Source organism: Geotrypetes seraphini, chromosome 3 (assembly GCF_902459505.1).
Source record: "Geotrypetes seraphini chromosome 3, aGeoSer1.1, whole genome shotgun sequence".
NCBI classification, from domain to species: Eukaryota; Metazoa; Chordata; class Amphibia; order Gymnophiona; family Dermophiidae; genus Geotrypetes; species Geotrypetes seraphini.
The window spans coordinates 100,498,315-100,517,244 of record NC_047086.1 but is presented as its reverse complement, the minus strand read 5'-3'; the positions used below and the strand labels follow the sequence as shown (position 1 = coordinate 100,517,244).

At 43.0% G+C, this 18,930-nt stretch overlaps 1 protein-coding gene across 5 annotated transcripts in view; it reads right to left on the bottom strand.

Annotated features, from left to right (window-relative positions):
• The window catches only part of KCNS3 (potassium voltage-gated channel modifier subfamily S member 3), a 60,829-nt gene that overhangs the window by 41,821 nt on the left and 78 nt on the right, over nt 1-18,930 (bottom strand). For 3 of the 5 annotated variants that reach the window (XM_033938174.1, XM_033938175.1, XM_033938177.1), the window contains exons 1-3: nt 18,728-18,923; nt 7,764-7,862; nt 7,430-7,503 (exon numbers count right to left, since the gene is read on the bottom strand). The gene's annotated coding sequence lies outside the window, so the exon portion shown is untranslated. Of the gene's footprint in view, nt 1-7,429; nt 7,504-7,763; nt 7,863-18,727; nt 18,924-18,930 lie in introns of those variants that run through there. The other 2 variants (XM_033938178.1, XM_033938180.1) reach the window with 2 other exon arrangements.

Here is an 18,930-nt window from a genome sequence, read left to right as displayed (position 1 = left end):
TCCCTCCACTTGATATGTGCAGAGGCACCAATGAACCTCTCCATTCCAGCCCAGATTTTCAAATGGAACCTTCATTTATATGACTGTTCTCTCCAGAGACACAGAAACATTAACAAGTGCATGTACTCTAGCTCGCTTTTCTAGTCCTGTTCTGTTGCTTATATGCTCTTTCAGACATTGCCCCCACCAAGTTTGCCCACCATCATATAAATTCAGGCATAAATTCAGCAAACCCTTCACATTTCCCCATTTTTCAGTCCCAGTCATTTTCAATAAACCCCATCCTCAGACCACTCACTAGTTCCACTAATTCTCACCAAAGACTCTATATAGGGTTACCAGACGTCCGGATTTCTTCAGACATGACCTCCTTTTGAGGACATGTCCGGGGCTCCAGAAGGCTTTTCAAAACCCGTCATTTTGTCCGGGCAAACTAGGTGGCCACTGAGGATGGTAGAACTGGGGAAGCAGTAGCACAGCTCAGGCACGTGCTAGAGCCTTCCCCTGCTTCCTTTCTTACTGATGACCCTCCCAAATTGGCCAGAAGATTAAAGGAACTTCAGTTCTGTGAGCACGGGCAGCATACATTACTGCAATGACCTTGGAAATTCTTTTCACTCAGACTCATAGTACCGATACAACTGGGACAATTTTTCTATCTTTCTACTACATATTTTTGGTCTCTGATTTGATGATCTTCTTTCTTCACATTTAGCACAGAATAGCTCCAAGATACCAACACATTTATTAATAATGACATTCTCGTGCATTTCTCTTTTACCACAAAGGTCAATTTTAGTGCATTGATCTTTTTATCTGTGGGAATGTGAATGGTCCAGGTTATCACGATATTTTTATCTCCATAATTCTGCAATGGTCACCCTGCCAGTGATTTTTTTTTTATTTTTTTTGTCTAACTGCTAATTTTATGGTGTTTATACAGTTTTCAGAGACTGAGACATTAACTTTTTTTGTGCCATTCTCTATACCAGAGTTAGGGCTCCTTTTACAAAGCTGCGATAGCGGTTTTAGCACACGCTTAACGCACGCTAAATTGCCACGCGCGCTAGATGCTAATGCCAGCATTGAGCTGGCATTAGTTCTAGCCGCATAACATGGGTTTAGCGTGTGCTAAAATTCTGCGTGCGCTAAAAACGCTATCGCAGCTTTGTAAAAGGAGTCCTTGGTGTTAAACATGCAGGGCCCAGTGCATCTGAATGAAGAAAATAGGAAGAGGCATAAGCACTAGCAAGTTAGATGCATAGCATTGATATAGAAATGGAAAGCATTGAAACAACATTATGAAGAACATGTCGGAGGCAAAAACTCATAGTAACAATTTTTTTAGGTACATCAAAAGCAGAAAACCTGTGAGGGAATCCATGGAACCATTGGATGATCAAGGAGTAAAAGGTGTGCTCAGGGAGGATAAGGCCATAGTGGAGAAACTGATTACATTTTTTGCTTTGGGCTTTATGGATAAAGATGTAAGAAATCTTCCTGAACTGGAAATGGTTTTCAAGGGTGATGAGGCGGGGGAATTGAAAGAAATCTCGGTGAACCTTAAGATGTTCTAAGCCAAATCGACAAGTTAAAGAGTGATAAATCACCTGGACCAGATGGTATACATCCCAGGATACTGAAAGAACTCAAACATGAAATTGCTGATCTGTTGTTAGTGATCTGTAACATGTCGTTAAAATCGTTTGTAGTACCTAAAGATTGGAGGGTGGTCAATGTTATGCTGATTTTTAAAAAGGGTTCCAGGGGCGATCCAGGGAATTATAGACCGGTAAGCCCAGGGGTCTCAAAGTCCCTCCTTGAGGGCCACAATCCAGTCGGGTTTTCAGGATTTCCCCGATGAATATGCATGATATCTATTTGCATGCACTCTTTCAATGCATATTCATCGGGGAAATCCTGAAAACCCGACTGGATTGCAGCCCTCAAGGAGGGACTTTGAGATCCCTGGGTAAGCCTGACCTCAGTGCCGGGCAAAATAGTGAAAACAATTATAAAAAATAAAATTGTGGAACATGTAGGCAAACAGACAGAGTCAGCATTGGTTCAGCCGAGGGAGGTCTTGTCTTTTTGAAGGTGTGAATAAACATGTGGATAAAGGCGAGCCAGTTGAGTAGTGTATCTAGATTTCCAGAAAACATTTGACAAAGTTCCTCATGAGAGGCTCCTGAGAAAAGAGTCATGGGATAGGAGGCAATGTTGAATTGTGGATTAAGAATTGGTTATCATATAGAAAACAAAGGGCAGGGTTAAATGGCCATTTTTCACAAAGGAGGAGGGTAAACAGTGGTATGCCACAGGGATCTGTACTGGGACTGGTGCTATTTAACCTATTTATATATTACCTGGAAATTGAAACTATGAGTGAGGTGATTAAATTTGTAGATGACACTAAACTCTTCATAATTTTTAAAATGCATGCTAACTGTGAAAAACTGCAGGAAGACCTTAGGAAATGAGAAAACTGGGCATCCAAATGGCAGTTGAAATTTAATGTGGACAAATGCACAGTGTGCAGCGGCCGCTAAGAGAGCGAATAGAATGCTTGGTATAATCAAAAAGGGTATTACAGCCAGAACGAAAGAAGTTATCCTGCCGTTGTATCGGGCGATGGTGCGCCCGCATTTGGAGTACTGCGTCCAATATTGGTCGCCGTATCTTAAGAAGGATATGGCGTTAGTCGAGAGGGTTCAAAGGAGAGCAACACGTCTGATAATAGGTATGGAAAACCTGTCATATTCTGAGAGATTGGAGAAGCTGGGTCTCTTTTCCCTGGAGAAGAGGAGACTTAGAGGGGATATGATAGAGACTTACAAGATCATGAAGGGCATAGAGAGAGTAGAGAGGGACAGATTCTTCAAACTTTCGAAAAATAAGAGAACAAGAGGGCATTCGGAAAAGTTGAAAGGGGACAGATTCAAAACAAATGCTAGGAAGTTCTTCTTTACCCAACGTGTGGTGGACACCTGGAATGCACTTCCAGAGGACGTTATAAGGCAGAGTACAGTACTGGGGTTCAAGAAAGGATTGGACAAATTCCTACTGGAAATGGGGATAGAGGGGTATAGATAGAAGATTACTGCACAGGTCCTGGACCTGTTGGGCCGCCGCGTTAGTGAACTGCTGGGCACGATGGACCTCGGGTCTGACCCAGCAGAGGCATTTCTTATGTTCTTATGTTCTTATGATGCACATTGGGAAGAATAATCAAAATCATAGTTACCGGATACTAGGGCCCACCTTAGGGATCAGCACTCAAGAAAAAAATCTGGGTGTCATCGTAGATAATACACTGAAACTTTCTGCCCAATATGTGGCGTCAGCCAAAATAGCAAACAAGACGTATTCAGTTCTGGTCTCCTTATCTTAAAAAAGATATAGCGGTGCTAGAAAAGGTTCAAAGGAGAGCAACCAAGATGATAAAGGGGATGGAACTCCTATCATATGAGGAAAGACTAAAGAGGTTAGGACTCTTCAGATTGGAAAAGAGATGGCTGAGAGGAGATATGATTGAAGTCTACAAAATCCTGAGTGGTATAGGACGGGTACGTGGATCAATTTTTTACTGCATCAAGATTTACAAAGACTAGGGGGACACTCGATAAAGTTACAGAGTAATACTTTTAAAACCAATAGGAGGAAATATTTTTTTACTCAGAGAATAGTTAAGCTCTGGAATGTTTTGCCAGAGGATGTGGTAAAAGTGGTTAATGTAGCTGGTTTTAAAAAAAGTTTGGGCAAATTCCTGGAGGAAAAGTCCATAATCTGCTGTTGAGAAAGACATGGGAGAAGCCACTGCTTGCCCTGGATCGCCATTGCCTAATTTGGCTTTTTGCCAGATACTTCTGACTTGGATTAGCCTCCATGAAGACGGGATACCGGGCTAGATGGACCATTGGTCTGATCCAGTAAGGCTATTCTTATGTTCTTACTTTTAGGCCTATGCCACCTGCTTTATAAATACAAGGTTATTAACTTTGCATTTGTAAGATATGTACAGTGTTCTAATAGTGTGAAGTGAATTTCAAATTTTATGTATGAAGAGTGTTTGTGTGGCTTTCTATCATCACAACCGTTGTAATAATTCATAACTTAATGTAATTGTCTGATAGTTTGGTAGAATAAATTCCTGATACCAAAGAGAATTCTAGTGATGTATTTTGTGTGAATGATATTGAAGTGCAGATCCCAACATTGAATTTCCGTTTCCCAGAGTCCTCTGTAACAAAAGTGCATTCTTAATGGACAAGAGTGTGGAGGTTCTATTTTTCTTTGCACCTCTCTTGCAGAGACTGAGGACATTTTGAGGAGCAGAGCCCAGGACTCAAAAGAGCGAGGAAGAGGGAATCGCAGGAACTGTTGCATGTTTTAGCACTTTAACTGTTGATTCTTTTCAGGATTTTGATTGACATTGCAGGTGTGGTTTTCATATTATTTTTACCCTATTTTGCATTATATGTAGGGGATCATCAGTAAAGATGTTTTTATCTAATGATAACCTTGATGCCCAAGTGTTCTTTTTGAAATTTTGCATTTTTATTCACCAGCTGAGTCCTTGAAGTTTTGGCTCCTCCGTTCTAAATATGAGAGAATGAATGCGGAATGTATGGGGTTTAGTAGTTCATTTAATAAAGTGTGGAGCCCATTGACTACATTTGTTACCTCGCAATAAGGGTCATGTATCTCTCCTTTTCTTAGATTTCCTTACACATCCAGGGTGGGTGGGTGGGGGGAGGGAAATGTATTTTGAGGATTAAAATTACTTAATTATAATATTGTAATCACATCATATGTCTTATTATATTAATAATTGGGAGAAGGATGAGAGAAAATGATTGTTTTATGTATTATTTGTGTAGTTAATTGTGCGTTTATTTTATATTCAATTAATTGTATTGCACTGTCAAAGTTTGAAAATCAATAAAGATGATTTTTTTTTTTTAAATAAATTTTGCATTTTTATTCACCAGCTGAGTCCTTGAAGTTTTGGCTCCTCTGTTCTACCATAACGCTTTTACTGTATTGCATATAAGAGTTACTACTATATCCCCTGTTTTTAAAGTGCTAGTGTCTTTTCCTTTAGTGTAATGTCTCTGGGGTTACCCTTGCTCCCTTTAGCAAGTATACATATTTTCTTCCGCAAAACCTCGGACACATAATTACACCCTGTTCCACCTCCCGCCCTACCCTGTTCCACCCCAGTCCCACTCAGTTCCGTCTCCAGCCATGCCCCATTCTGCCCCCAGCTACGCCCCCCACACTGCCTCCTCTCTTCCCCGACAAGCTCCAGCCACGTCTAAAGGGCCTGGAGCATGTGTGGATGTATGTAACGTCATTCACGCCTGCTCAGAACTCCAGATGCTGCCAGAGCTCATCGGGGCTTTTCAAAACCCAAACAAACAGCCGGATTTTGGGGAAAGTCCGTCCAGGAATCTGGACAGTCCTCTAAACAAGAGGACATGTCCGGGTTTTCCCGGACATCTGGTAACCCTGTCTACACATGGATAATGGATAATATGGAGGCAGCAAATTCTCCATAGGGTCTCTCTATACATACAGTTCTGAGTATTGTGCAAGAATTAGCACATAATCTCCAGATTCTATAAACATCTGTGCCCAAATTTATGCATAACTCAGCTTTGCATGCACACTTATAGAATAAGGGCAGATCATAAAAACAGCCATGCTGGGTCAGAACAATGGTCCATCTAGCCCAGTATCCTGTTTCCACAGTGGCTAATCCATGTCACATATACCCGACAGAAACCCAGATAGTAGCAACATTCCATGCTACCAATCCTAGAGCAAACAGTGGCTTTCCCCATGTCTGTCTCAATAACAGACTATAGACTATTCCTCCAGAAACTTGTCTAAGCCTTAATTTAATAATTGGCTTTTAATTGGCATCAACAGCCAATTATTGGCATGAATCGCTGTTAATTGGTAGTGGTTAGCATTTCTGTATGCAACTAATCTTAATCGAGTTTCAAGTTTATTCTGAACTTGATATACCACACATTGGCAAGTACCATCTAAATCAGTGTCTCTCAAACTTTCTCGAGCCGGGGCACACTAAAGGTAGTGGCCACAGCTTGAGGCACCCAAAAGTGCGCGGACGTTGTCATGATGACATCACACATATGTTGACATCATCACATTGACATCCATGCATGTGCAGAGGCCCTCCAGATGGGCCCTGAGAGGCCAGTAGGGGGTGTCAGCAGGGAAGAGGGCCGGAGAGAAAGAGAGGCACTGGCGCCAGCTGATTGCCTACAGCAGTGTTTCTAAACTGAACTAAAACTTAGCTTTATATACCGGGTCATCAACCAGAGGAAGCTCGACTCGGTTAATAATAATTATAGAAAAGATACACTAAAAGAGAACAACAAGAATTAAAAAAGGATTAATTTCCGAAATGTTTGGCGAATAAAAAAGATTTTAAAGATCACTTTGTTGGCCCCTCCCACATCCAAAAGGTCTTGTTCTAGGCGTTTGGGACTTGGACAATTTTTTGGACAAGAATGTTATATAAAGATAGATGTACTAGCGGTCTGGACGATCAAACGGATGGACATAGAAGTAGACAATTTTCGCAAAAAAAATATTTTGGACATACTTTACGAGAATGGACATGTTGCCACTAGGGAAGAGCTAGGGCTTCTCAAAGCTAAAGGGAGTTTGTTCCATAATTGAAAAAATGTAAAAAGCAAAGAAAGGCTGAAGTTCTTGATTTCTTTAATTCCTTTTCTAGATGGAAGAGAAAGTTTGAATTGTTGAGCACTTCTAGCATAGGAAAATCTATAAATGTTCCATAGCAGAGGGACAAGAGGAGTGAAAACACCATGTAAAATTTCAAAAGTAATGTATGCACATTTAAATTGAATCCTGAGATAAACCGGGAGCCAATGAAGGCTCAATAGCAATGGAGTCACATGGTCAAACTTGTTTTTTCTAAAAATCAGCTTCACAGCGGTACTCTGAATCAACTGTAATCTTCCGAGACAGGTCTTTGTAACACCAAGATAAATAGCATTACAATAATCTAGCCGAAATAATATAATAGATTGAAGCAAAACTGAGAAATGGCATTGATGGAAAAGAGATCTAACCTTCCTCAGCATTCGTAAACTGAAAAGGCATTTCTTGACCAAAGAATTTATTTGATCCTTAAAGGTGAAAGAGGAATCGAAAAGGATTCCCAAAATCTTGGAGGAGAAATCAAATATCAAGTGAGTATCCCAACCACAGACCTCCTCCCTAGGCCCACCTAAGCTCTGCCCCAGATCCCATCCCCTTTGCTAATTGTAATGCAATTTTTTCCATTCATTTTTCATATACACAGCAGATATAAATTCTCAAAACTGACACATTTCAATCACTATATTGAAAATAAAATCATTTTACCTACCGGCAATTCTCTGCAGGCTGCTGTAATTAGCTTTAAAGGTGAGACCGGGAGACCAGGGGGGAAGCCAGAGGATGCTAGAGAGAACATAACATAACTTTATTCTTCTATACCGCCATAACCAAACGATTTCTAGGCGATTTACACAGTGAAATTACAAATACTGTAGTTAAAAATACAAGTTTCTTAAAATATACTCAGTATAGTTTTGTTAACAATAGTACCCACATTTAGGAAATGAATTTGTCAAATAGCACTGACTTAATTTCTTTTCGAAATGTACCATAAGACAACATAGCTTCACCAATGTATTTACCCAGCCAGGACTGCTGTTTACCTGCTTGAAATGCGAGAGTCATCCAAAAAAGTCTTGTATCTGCAGCCAGTAATTTTTGGATAAGCGAATAAATGTAAACTCCTAGTTTTCCTCGTTGGGCTGTACAACACGAAATGAAATAAAAAATAAGTTGGGGGCCAATCCTCAAATCAACTTAAAACAGATACAAGAAAATTTCACTAGTACTCGCGCCTCCACCGGCAGCCAATGCAACAAATGATAGTAAGGACCAATATGGTCATTTTTCTTCAATCCAAATATCAGTCAGACAGTCGTATTCTGCACTATTCTCAATTTTCTCAATACTTTCTTTGGAGAAACATGCAGGCCTTCGGTGAATCGGGCAGAGCTGGCGCTGTACCGCGTAGGGAAGTCAGCTGGCAGACGCCCCTCTTCCTCCTCAGTGTGCCGCGGCACACTTGGAATCTCAGGAGGCACACTAGTGTGCCTCGGCACACAGTTTGAGATACACTGATCTAAATGTTTCACAATCTGAAATAATAAAACCCCTAGCCGCGCATGCACACTCAACTGCATGCTTCCGTGATCTCTGATCTGTGAGATGTAGGTCCGTGGCCTCAGGAGTGCGCATGCGCGAGTCCCCAGCCTTACTTATAGCGGTATATAAGAAATAAATTATTATTATTATTACTGCTTCCCAGCCACCAGCGTTGGACTCCCTGCTCTCCAGATCGCGGTGTCGGCTCCTCTCATGAGCCGCACCAGCGTCGGAGAAGGCTTCCGACGCTGGCGGGGATCGAGAGGAGCCCTGCGACACTCGCCCAGAGCAGGCCAGACCGCGGGCCGGGCAGGGAAGCGCCGAAAGAGACTCCAGCTGCAAGCCGCTCAGTGGGACCAGGCGGGCAGCCACGCGAAGGAGGGAAACAGAAACAAAAAAGGGTACGTGCAGGGAGAAGCTGGGCCTGCCTGCGGGAAACACGATAAGGGAAGGGGGGGCCCTTGGAGCAGGCTACACTGCGGGAGGGAAGGGGGAGGGGCCAAAAGGAGCAGGCCACATCGTGCTAAGAGTAGGGAAGGGGGGTGGGGGAAAATGCTGATACTGCTGCACAGGGATTTGGAGGGGAAGGGAAATACCTGGAGGAAAGACACAGGGAGAGGGACAGAAAGACAGAGAAAGGGGGCCAGGGAGAGAGAGAGAGACAGTGGGAGGGAAAGAGACAGAAAGACAGACATACATACATATATTCTAGCACCCGTTTATGTAACGGGCTTAATGACTAGTAAAATAATAATATACAAGGAAGAAAAGAACAACAATATTGCAGAGAAAAGAAAATGATAAAATATTACTATTCTAGAAGCTGCGTGTGCCCAGTCCGTCATGTGCAACTTGTAGGGAGTGTGGGCATAGAAAGGATATTGATGGATCTAGGGCATGCCAAGGAGTTAGGCTATGGAATACTAGGAGTTATGTCCCTAACTGCCAAGTTGGGTCAAGCACTTACACCAGCCTTTGACCTTGCATTAGTGCTCACACCTAAAGTTAGGTGCAAACTTGCCGACCTATGCTAATACTCTATAATGTCAAATCCACATGGAACTGCAGTTATAGAATTTGTGCATAGTGCCATCATCCTGACTCCTAAATTTTGGCTCTTTCTTGAATCTACCCTTTAAGCTTTAAGCTTTGATTTTCTAGGACTGATTGTTCACTCCTCAGACTCTGGTAAGATCAGTCTCCTTACTGATAAAAAGAGGCTCAGGTACTTCAAGATAAAGAGTGATAAATCACCTGGCCTGGATAGTAAATACCCTAAGGTACTAAAAGAACTCAAACATGAAATTTCTGATCTGTCATTAAAATCATCCATAGTACCTGAAGATTGGAGGGTAGCCAATGTTATGCCCAGTTGATGTGGAGGGGCATAATCAAAAGAAACATCTAAGTTCAATTTGGACGTCAAAAGTTGGCAGTGGCAACATGTCCATTCTCGTAAAGTACGTCCAAAATATTTTTTTTGTGAAAATTGTCTACTTCTATGTCCAGCCGTTTGATCGTCCAGACCGCTAGTACATCTATCTTTATATAACATTCTTGTCCAAAAAATTGTCCAAGTCCCAAACGCCTAGAACAAGACCTTTTGGATGTGGGAGGGGCCAGTAAAGTGATGGACTGGCCACCCAGACATGGCAACACAGCAGTGGAGCACCTTACAGGGCACGGCTGTGAACTTCACAAAAAGGGTGCCACATAACCATCTCACCAGAACTTCCCTGCAGGTCATGGTGAGCTCCCCTAAAACACCCCAAAACCCCCAGGCTAATTCCTGATACTCTGCCATTGAACATTAATGATTAGGTGAAAATTGAACTTTCTTCCAAAGTCCTAGGGGTCACTGTGGACTCCTTCCTGTCTTTTGATTCTCAGGTTAAGAATTTATATAAAAGATGTTTCATTAAAATTAAACAATTGAAAGCTATTTAATCATACTTTTTGATAATCAGTTTGTCAAATTGGTGCAGGGCCCTAGAGAATGACACGGGGACAGAATTTGGCCCCATCCTCGTCCCTGCAGTTAACCACGGGAAACCATCCACGTGTCATTCTTTAAGGAGATAAGGAAGAATCAGAGTATGAATGGGGCACAGCCACTGACCCTCAAGCCTTGCATTGAAGAATGCTGGTGTAGAAGGACCATAAGATGGTTTCCCGCGGTTATCCAGGCTCTGATCTAAGTTCAGTTGAATTAACACCGTGCAACAGAGGTTTTGGGACATGAATTGTAGTGAGTGTTCTTTAATGATTTGGGGTCGCTGAATTCAAACCTGACCTTAATTTTTCGGTATAACCCTCTGATTTTTAGCAAAAGAGCATTATAATGCAAAGATTAACTTTTTCGCTATATTTTCTAATGATTAGAATAAATGTTATAACAATTTCTGAAATATTTAAACAGTTTGCCCCAAATTAGATTTTTAAGCACCAGGACATTGCTACAATGGAGAAACAATATCAGGGCAGATGGAATTCATCAATGCTGGCTGACTGTTGGACTTTCATTAGAGATGCTCCTAATCGCGTTTATAAATGCACTTCAACAGCAAAACGATTCTAGAAAAGAATATTTATAGGAACTCTTAAATCGGCGCAATGCGTTACATTAGAAACTATGGGCTCCTTTTACTAAGGTGCGCTAGTGGTTTCAGCGAGCGCTACAATACTGCATGCGCTAAACGCTAACGCCTCCATAAAGCTTGTGTTAGTATTTTTTTGTTTAGCGCATGGTTAGCACGTGCTAATCTTTAGCGCACGCTAAAAACGGTAGCGCACCGTAGTAAAATGAGCCCTATGTATAGGCGATTTATCAAATTTTAAATAAACTTGTAAACTTGTTTTATGACGTCTCATGCTATAAATATTTGCGATTTGCTCAAAAACTATATGTGATAGGAGAAAACTGAGGTTATTTTCATACACAGGAGGTCAAATTCTATAAAGTAAACCTCATTTTCTTCTTGCCCCAGAAAAAAAAGTTAAAATTTGTTGCAAATTGTTATTGCAATGCTCTCCGTACTAGTATTTCTGTTACTTTAATGAAAAGGCTCCAACTGCTACAAAACACAGTGGCTAGTTTAATCTTTAGATTAAAAAAAAGTTAGGATTACATTACATCTCTTTTGAGTTCTCTTCATTGACTGCCACTGAAAGCCCACGTGGAGTTTAAATTATCTTGTTTTGTTATTAAGATTCAGGATGATGCAGCTCCTCAGTTTCTTTCTAATCTGATTTTCCATCACTCTGTTAGACATTCGTCTAGACTGAAAGATTCTATTTTACATTTTCCATCATCTAAATCTATTCAGTACACAGAGGAATTTATGAAAGGTATTTTTTTTTCTTTTTTTCTATCAAGTGGTTCATATTTGGAATGCTTTACCGCCTTTTCTAACTCGGGCACTTTCTTATGCTATTTTTCATAAACAATTAAAAACATTTGTTTCAAAAATATTTACCCCTTGTTAACAGCGGCACCTGGAGTGGCCCGCTTCCTGTTACTTGACACCCCTCCCCGTCCCTGTATACCTCTTACCAATCCCAAGAAGACAAACACACCTTGGTTGGTAAATGCCTGGCCGTAGCCCTGTTTATTGAATAATAACATATTCAAGAAATGCAACACAATTAAATATACATAAGTTAACAGCAAAACCAAAACATTAACAAAACCCCCCTAACAATGGTATCACCATTGTTACCTGATCCCGAGCTACCCTCCGAAGTAATTGGCCCCCGACCCCGCCATCCAAGCTAGTGTCTGAGGGGTGGCATGTCCCACACATGCCCCATTCTCCAGGGTCAACCGACCCACCAGGCACGGCTCCCAGCCGGCCCACCGCTCATCCCTTGATGAGCCCCAGTAGCCAGTAGCTCGGGATACCGCAACCCCATCCAATCCCCAGGCACCCCAAAGATTAAAGGGCGGGCGGGTGGGAACGCTGTCTCGGAGGACCAAACCGTTTAAGTCCTCCGAGCATGCTCCCCTTATAACCCCTCCCACCCACAATCCCCCTCGGCTGCGACGCCCCGAGGAGAGGAGGGGAAGAGATCCCGCGACCACGGACCGCACCCCCTTCCGCCCCCCCCCCCGCTCTCTCATTTCCTGCCTATCCACGACTCCCTCACAACTAACTAGCCCGACGAGCGACTCAGCGGGCCACCCAGCCCCGCGTTAGGGTCGCCCGTCGAGACTAGCTCTCGGGCTTGCTTTTTTACAAAATCGTAGCACAGTTTTTAGCGCCGGCCATGGTGGTAACAGCTCCGATGCTTACACAACTCCTAGGAGCTGTTACCGCCGCGACTGGCGCTAAAGACAGCGTTATGGTTTTGTAAAAAAAGGGGGGGGGTCATTTAGCCTTTTAATTTTTTTTTTCCTTAGGTAATTCTCTCTCTTTTGTAAACCGCTTTGGACCAAATGTTGGCCCCCTTTTATGAAGCTACGTTAGGCTTTTTTTGTCGCCAGCCATGGCAGTATTAACTCCAACGCTCATAGAAATTCTATGAGCGTCAGAGCTTTTACCGCTGCGGCTAGCGATAAAAAAGCCTAGCACGTCTTCATAAAAGGAGGGGGATTGGGATCAAGCAGGCTATATATAAATAGATTAAATTAGATTAGATTAGAAATGTTGGAATTACCGGATGTACAATGCTATACCCTTTAATTCGCTGTATGTACAGTTTCTCTTTATTGTATCTACAGTTTCTCTATATTGTAAACAGTTTCTCTATATTGACTTCTCTTTATTGTAAACCGCCTAGAAGTCGCAAGATTGTTGGCGGTATATAAGAATAAAGTTATTATTATTATTATTTAATGTAAAAAAAAAAAAATCAGATTAGATTTCTCTTAGCAGTTTGTAATACTTTTTATTGGGCAAGGAAAAAAAGTATTCAAAGATGAAGTTACTGATGCACCGTCATCCCCACGCCCCCTGATCTCTCTAGATGTGCTTTCACCAGATAATATTATCTGTCTTAGGTTATTCTGCCTTCTATAAGATTGTTTTTATCTTAGTGCTGGATTCAAACTACTGAAAAAGAGAAAAGAGGACTGGTGGAAGAGTCACAGTCTCCCTCATGAGGATTACTTTAATAACTACAAGCTAAAATGCTTTTAAGTACCGTAACCTTTGGATATTGATTTTGCTAAAGGCTGCTTTGTATCTTCTCAGCATGCAGAGCAGTACACCATGAATAAATAATCTTTCGAGTTCTCTCAAATCAATGACAAGGTGTGCAGCAGAATTCGCCAGTTCCTAAGGAGCTGGCAGGAGCTACCTGAACGCTTCTGGACTGAGACCACTAACTGATTTCACATAGCCCAGCTTTCATAAGTCTCCCCTGAGTTGAAATTTGAACTCTTGACCTGGAAGTGAAAAGTTCAACAACACGGTAACAATTCATTTGACCCCTATAGTCCCCAGTGAATTAATACGAGGGGATGCTGAAAAGTTCTCAGCCCAACCAAGACGAGAATGATGTGGATATGGTTCAAACAATGATCTGGAACAATGTCAAAAACATAGAACTTTGTTTATGCAAATTGGCACTTAACGAAATAAGATAACACTCTTTTCAGCTACAGTGGCAAAATAACGCTCAGAATTTAGGAAATTGGGTTGGGCTGAGAACTTTTCAGCACACTATCGTATGAGGGGCACAGCTCCAGGTCTACCCAAACTCATGCTGTTATAAAAATATAAATGAAAAACTGAAATCCAGATCCTTCAGTAGAGGTCGTCCAAATTTTGCTTTTGGTTTCAGATTTGGTACCGAAACTAGCCCAAAATTCAGGTTTGGGTTGTGGCCAAAAATGCCAGTGCATTTTTGACTGAAACCAAAACTCCCTGTCCCCACCCCCTTGACTAATCTGTGCTGCCTCTGCAAGCCCAATCCAGTAACCCCATCCTCCCAGGCCACCCACAAATTTTGCCTTCCCCATCCCTCACCTACAGGCCCTTCTAAAAGCCCTGGTGGTCTAGTAGCCTTGTTAGAGCAGGAGCAATCCCAAGTCACTTCTGCCCCCACCTACTGCGTAGTGAAAATAATGGCCTTGACTTCCCATTGCAGCCTCACAAGACTGCTTTGGGTGGCCATAGCCACAATTGTGGGATTAGAACTGGCATGTACAGGAGCAATCCCTAGTCGCTCCTGCTCATGTCATTTCCAATCTCAAAAATGTCGGCTGGAATTCATGGCTGCCATTTTCACTATGCTTTGAGTGGGGCAAGAGCAACTTGGGATCGCTCCTGCACTAAAGCGTAAACTAAGCCACCAGGGCTTTTTGAAGATAGACCCAGGAAGGGCTTATGTTAGGCGGTGGGTGGAGGGCAGAGTTGGTGGTTGCCCAGGGGGATGGGTTTTCTCTTGAGGGGAAAGATGACCTGTGGAGACAGGCTTGCAGCTTGGGTTTCAGTTGAAATCAAGTGGTAAATTTCAGCCTCTATGGTGCAATTCTAATAAATGCTCCTCATTTCATGAGCAAGACCCAATAGGGTGGCAGAGTTCTGAAGTCTTAATAATATATTGGTGCATTTAAGAGGACTTGTTGAAGAGGTAGCTAAAACAAGAACAAGAGCAGGAGCTCAGCCAAAGAGCAGAAAGAATGGCAGGATCGATGATTAAGGTCTTTTCAACAAAGACCTCAATCATTTATTTCATTGATCCTATATGATTCTTTCCAGTTGTTTGCTGTCTCTGCTACTCCTGATTGTGTTTTTGTGAAAACAGTTCTTTCTTTATGTCTAGGTAGATATAACAGGCATTTCAGAGACCTGATGAAAGAAGGAGAACCAACAGGACACTGCAATGCTGCCATATAAATTATATTGTAACTAGTCTCTAAGCTCATTACATTAACGGGTGCTAGAATAGATATGTCTATCTGTCTGTCTTTCTGTCTGTCTGTCTGTCTCTCTCCCTGCCCCCCCCCCCCGCCTATCTCTCTCTGTTACTGTTGTGCCATGCCTGCCTGTCTGTCCGTGGGCCCCTTCTGTCTCTAACCCCTCTCCCCCCGAGCAAACCAAGATTGCTGCCTGCCCCCCAGCATACCCTTCCTGCCAAAGCAGCCCCCTTTCCCTCTCCCCCTCCACGTCCCTGTCTGTCTTTCTTTCTGTCTCTCTCCCTGGCCCCCTGCCTGCCTATCTCTCTGTTGAGCCATGCCTGCCTGTCTCTCCATGGCCCCCCTCTGTCTCCCCCCAAGCAAACCAAGATTGCTGCCTGCCCCCCACCACACCCCTCCCCCCAAAGCATCCCCCTTTCCCTCTCCCTGTCCACTTCCCTGTGCAGCAGTAGCAGCCGGACGCCTCGCAGCACCCGCACCTTGTCCGCTTCATCCAGGCCACACACGACGCAAATCAAACACAGCCACAGAAGAACACTGCACGGCAGCAGGGATCACGGCCTCCTAAGTGTGCATGTGCGCTTAGGGTTTTATTATAGAGGATGGTACAATGGATCAAATTGGTGGAGGAGTGGAGCTTTATTTTAACAGAAGGAGAGCCAGCATCGGGGGCTTAGGCACACCTCCCGAATGAAGTGCTGCTCAGGCAGTGCAGGTGTGACACACACAGGAGACTTCTTCAGTTAGTGAGGCAGATGGGGCTTGCGCTGAATGTGAGGGGGCCCAGGCCCCCATAGCTATGCCGCTAGACTGTATAAATGTCACATGCTAGGAGGGAAATCTTGCAGAGGAAATAAATGACTGCTTCCTAGAGCAGTTGTTTCAGGAACTGAGGGAAGCTATTTTAGACTAGTCCTTACTGGAACCCAGGATTTGGTGCAAGGGGTAAAGGTGTTGGGGCTATCTGGCAATAGTAATCCTAATGTGATCAAATGTGACTTAACTGGAGGGAGGACACCAAGGAAATCTACTGCATTAGCATTTAACTTTCACAAGGAAGACTTGATAAAATTAGTCCAGACTAAATGTATTCCATGCATTAACAATGAAGATGGAATGTCAAATGACTGCTGACATGGTTTAAAGTTGAAAGAGCTATTATAGACAGTCATAACAATGGTGTTCAAAAAATGGAAAACAGATCCAAATGAAAAAAAAATTGGTTAAAGCATAAACACCCCTGAATGACAAGTTAGATGTAATGTGTTAATAAGAAAGGAAAGAAGCTTGCTAAAGAGTAAAAAAAAACACACAAAAACCCTATGTAACTCTGGGTTTGTATACTACCTAAGTGGTTACCTAGTACATGCACTGAGTAGTGGGAAGCCAGCAGGAAAAAAGAATGTATTTTTGATTGGAACCAGGGCTGGACCTGGTGTATATTGGAAGGCCAAATAAACAGCTTCAGACTTTTCAGATAATCCACTCACTCAATAACTCAGCTAACTCCAAAGATATTAGTTCTGAATTAGAGAATGATACGGGAACAAATTTATGCCCACAAGGTCTCTATATCTCTGCCTCATGAGTTCTGTCCCTGTCCCTGTCCCATTCTTGCAAACTCTGCCTTAACTGCACAAGCCTTGATTTTAGTGTGTTGGAGGCTTGCGCAGATGAACAACAGGGCAGGGACAGAGCTCGCGGGGACAGGGATAAATTTGTCCCCGTGTCATTCTCTACTCTGATCCAACTATTTACTTAGCAGCCCTTTTACTAAACCGTGGCAAAATCTGGGCTTAGCATATTCTAATTGTGGGACTTTTCCATGCACTAATCCAGGATTTACCATGGCAGTATACTAAGGATTTTTTCATGGTTTTTTGTTTTGTTTGCCCGATGCAATTTGAGGAGGCTTTTCAAAACCCGGACAAAGTGTCGGGCTTTGAAAAGCCATCCAGAACCCTGGATATGTCCTGAAATGGAGGTCACGGGGAAATTTGGACGTCTGATAACCCTAAATTTCATTCCTTTTCGGGGTAACTGCAGAGCCTTCCATGTCCTTCCTGCCTGTGAGGGCATTGATCAGTGTTTAGCTTTTGGACCACCAGGTTATATAGACCAGTGGTTCCCAACCCTGTCCTGGAGGACCACTAGGCCAGTCGGGTTTTCAGGATAACCCTAATGAATATGCCTGGCACCTCCATTATATGCAGATCTCTCTCAAGCATATTCATTAGGGTTATCCTGAAAACCCGACTGGCCTGGTGGTCCTCCAGGACAGGGTTGGGAACCACTGATATAGGCTGCCTCATTCACCTTCTGCCCACCAATATACAAGGGGAATTTCTATGCTTCCCAAAGTCAGTATTTCCTTTACTTACTCTTCCCACAACTCATTGCCAACCAGTAGAAGTTCTCTCATTGGTGAGCTCATCTCGTCAGAAGTTCTTGAATTTCTCTTACGTTTTTGTGGTTGGCTGGATTTCAGCCCCTACCCTGGGACTCATCTCTTCTGCAGCTAGCATCACTACTGCAGGGCTCATTCTGCATCTTTATAGCCTGTTTTTCAGCTTTGTGCTGGATATGGCAAAGACTCGTGTGTACATGCATCTCAGAAGGCAGAAGCTCCTTTCGCTAAGCTGCGCTAGTGTTTTTAGCGCACGCAGTATTTTAACGTGCGCTAAACCCCCCGCTATGTGGCTAGAACTAATGCCAGCTCAATACTGGCATTAAGGTCTAGCGCAGGGGGGCAATTTAACGCGTGCTATTCCGTGCATTAAAGCCCTAATGCGGCTTAGTAAAAGGAGCCCTAAGTATGCACTGGTCAGTTCTGAGCACAGGCCTTAAAATGATTCTGCCCATACTTTTATGTAATAGATCAATCTCAATTTGGATTCTGTTGAAGGTAATGAATGCTAGTAAAAAGATAGAAAACAAATGAATAATTATAAATATTAAGTTAGTCCTTTTTTTTCTTTGTTTTGTTTTATTTCTATTTATCGCTTTTAAAAGTGGACTACCACATCACTTTATCCAAAATTTCTGCTGACAAACAGGATAGCAACACCCTGAATTATTAAATACCCCAATAATGAAGACATTAAGGTGGTCTTTTACTAAAGATTAATGTGTGTTATCTGCCTAAGGACCCATTTTATTCCTATGGGTCCTGATGTAGATAACATGCTAATCTTTAGTAAAAGACCCCCCTAAATGAGTCAAACTGCACATTTCATACACATATTAACTTCAGAGAGAAAAATATAACCTCCAAGAAAGTGCTGACATTTTTAACTAGTATGAATCTTTTGTAAAAATTGGGCCTAAGATTTCATGACCCAGACCCTCCCCCTCCAGTGAAGATCCTCTGCAGGAGAGATGCCCACTCCCTCCTGCCTCAGCCACCTGAACCCCTCCATGAAGATCGCTTGACCCAGACACCCCCCACCCCCCACACGCAAAGATCGCAGCCACCCGAACACTCCCCTCCCTCTCCCGTGGCCACCTGGACACCTCCCCATGAAAATCCTCAGCAGGAGAGATGCCCATTCCCTCCTGCCTCTGTCACTTGGCTCCCCCATGCTCCCCAACCTTCCCCAGTACCTTAAAAAGAAGATGACAGCAGGAGGGATGCCTAGTCCCTCCTGTCTGCAGGTCCACCTCTTTGACAAGGTAGGCCTTCCCCTTCCCAGTGTATCCTGGAATGCAGCAGGAGGGGCCAAAGGCCCTGATTGGCTCAGGCACCATGAGCCCCTTTCTGCACCAAAGCTGCTGTTTCCCAGCTCCAGGAGGGAACCTTTTGGCCA